Below are 2,500 nucleotides of genomic sequence, written 5' to 3' on the forward strand. Positions count from 1 at the left end.
CCTATGTGTGTGTGTGTGTGTTTCTGTGTGCGTGCGTGTGGATGTGTGTGTGTGTGTGTGTGTGTGTGTGTGTGTGTGTGTGTGTGTGTGTGTGTGTGTGTGTGTGTGTGTGTGTGTGTGTGTGTGTGTGTGTGTTTATTGTAAGCTACTGTGAGAGATAATTACATTTCTCATCTGTTATATGCTTGCAGGCGAAATCCATCTGCGTCAAGACACGTACACAATAATTAAGTTTGACTCCCACCGTTTTATCATTTTTTGACAGCTGCGTTCACTTTACTGCTGAATTAAAAGCGATATGATCAGTAATTACAAGTCAAGTCTGTGTCATTTCCAGTATTGTTTTAACCCATGGCAATTTATTATTTCTTTTTCTCTTGTACTACATGAAACATTATGACATAGTACCCGGGACATGATGACAATAAAACAACTGAAACAACAGTAACATGTGACCCATAATGAAGCAACAATGAAAATGAAACCCCAACATGACGATGAAGATAATTAAGATCATGATTATGATAATGCTAGTGACGATGATTATAGGTGCATGGTAGTGGCGATGTTGACATTACTGATGGTGGTGGTGGTGAGAAAAAGCTTCCAAAATAACTGTTGTTAATAAGCGTGAATTTAGAATTCGTGAAAGTGATACCAGCGGAGCGTAATATTAAGGTTGCCACGAGGAGAGACTGTGCAACTGTATTATTAATAGATTCAACATCATTACTGCACTAGAATTGACATAGTATTTTAATGTAGAGCATAAAACACACTCTACGATGAAATTAAATCATTATATATTTTTAAAACGAATGAAGCTATTAAACTGTCGGTGGAAGTTAGTAATAGTGGAATTATTAATCATTATGTGCGTAGTAATTGCTGCCGTAAAATATGAATGAATCTTGCTTTCAAGTCGCGGTTGAACTTAATAAACTATACTGTAATGAAAACCAACTTTTCCTCTTCTATCTCTTCGTTTTAGAATAAAAAATAGTCCTTTTTCCGTGTGCAATTGCAAGAAAGGAGCATTAATGCACTTTTTGCATGTTTCTACCTGATAAGGAGCCTAGTGTAAACTCGAAACGTTGTTGTAATTTTTTTTCTTTTTTTTTTACCTTTCATTGTTTGTCAATTAAAATAAATTAATGAAAAAGGAGGAAAGAATCATAATTATATAATATTTGAAACGCCGCGAATACTTACTTCCAATGTTTTCCTTTCTTTTTTTTTGCCGAAACATTGAATTGAGAGGTTCTCTTTTCCACTGCAGATTTAGAGTGCCATTCAAAGCAAGAAGAGAAAAAAAAATTGCATGAAAGAAAATCATATGAATAAATACAATGACACAACATATAAGCGCCACATAATCCCCAGAGAAAGAAGGGTTTCCAGGTGCATTCTTACAAACGAAATCCTTTGTCTCGGTCAACTCCGTGTTAAAAGCATGCGACCTTCTTACTCGCAAGTGTGTTCACCTTCAGGAACGCATTAAAAACTCTTTTAAAAAGGAAAATGAAATGTTTGAGCGAAGGAGAGACAGATAGACGCATGAGGACTTCATCCGAAAAAAATCAGTGATAAAGGGCTTTGTTCTCCCAAAATATTTTGACACGTGTCAGTATTTTTTAAAAGAGAACTGTGTGTATATGCGTGTGAACGTTTCATTCTGCAGTTTGCTGTCGTTTTTAATACCGTTGTTACTTAAATTCTAAATATTTCCATTGTTACGGTAATCGCTATGAAAATAATCATTATGTGTCTCTGTTTATTTATGTTTAATATATATATAAAATGAAAAAGTCCAAAGGTGGATTACGTGTTATCACCTCATGGATGTTATATCTGGGTTATGTTTGACACACATTGTCACTATTTAACAAAGCGCACAGACTGATCCTGAAATTAATTTAGAACACGAAATAACCATTTAGTGTATTTTTCAGTTTTTTTTTTTTTTTTTTTTTTAATAAACAACAGAATCTAATGCATTTTAAAAGTCAACATAGCTATAAAAGGAAATAGACTTTGAACCTGAACTGACATACTGATGATAACAGTAGTGAATAAGTGAATGGGGAGATCTAGGGAAATATAATATTTTAAAGTTTTGATTCATTATTATTATCATTTCTACTCCTATTTGCACCATTTATTCATCAAGCTGAGTTTGATGATGGTAATAGCGTTGGTGGCAATGATATTGGTAAGGATCAAAATAATAAGGGTACCAATGATGATAATAATGGTAATGGTAATAGTAATAATAATGATAATAATGATTATTATTATAATGAAAGAGGTAGTAGTGGTGGAAATTATGATAAAAATAGTAATAATTATGATAGTATTAAAAATAATAACTATAATGAGAATAATTATATTATTGAACAATGATGATGATAATAATAATGATAATAGTGATGATAGTAATAATATAGATAATAAGATTAATAATTGTAATGATGGTGATGATAAAAATAATAAGAGGAAG

At 32.3% G+C, this 2,500-nt stretch overlaps 1 protein-coding gene across 1 annotated transcript in view; it reads right to left on the bottom strand.

The window, feature by feature from the left end:
- Positions 1-2,500, bottom strand: part of LOC113822206 (zwei Ig domain protein zig-8) — a 98,044-nt gene that overhangs the window by 21,236 nt on the left and 74,308 nt on the right. The gene's annotated exons all lie outside the window — the stretch shown is intronic.

The sequence above is a fragment of the Penaeus vannamei genome, chromosome 17, assembly GCF_042767895.1.
Source record: "Penaeus vannamei isolate JL-2024 chromosome 17, ASM4276789v1, whole genome shotgun sequence".
NCBI lineage: Eukaryota > Metazoa > Arthropoda > Malacostraca > Decapoda > Penaeidae > Penaeus > Penaeus vannamei.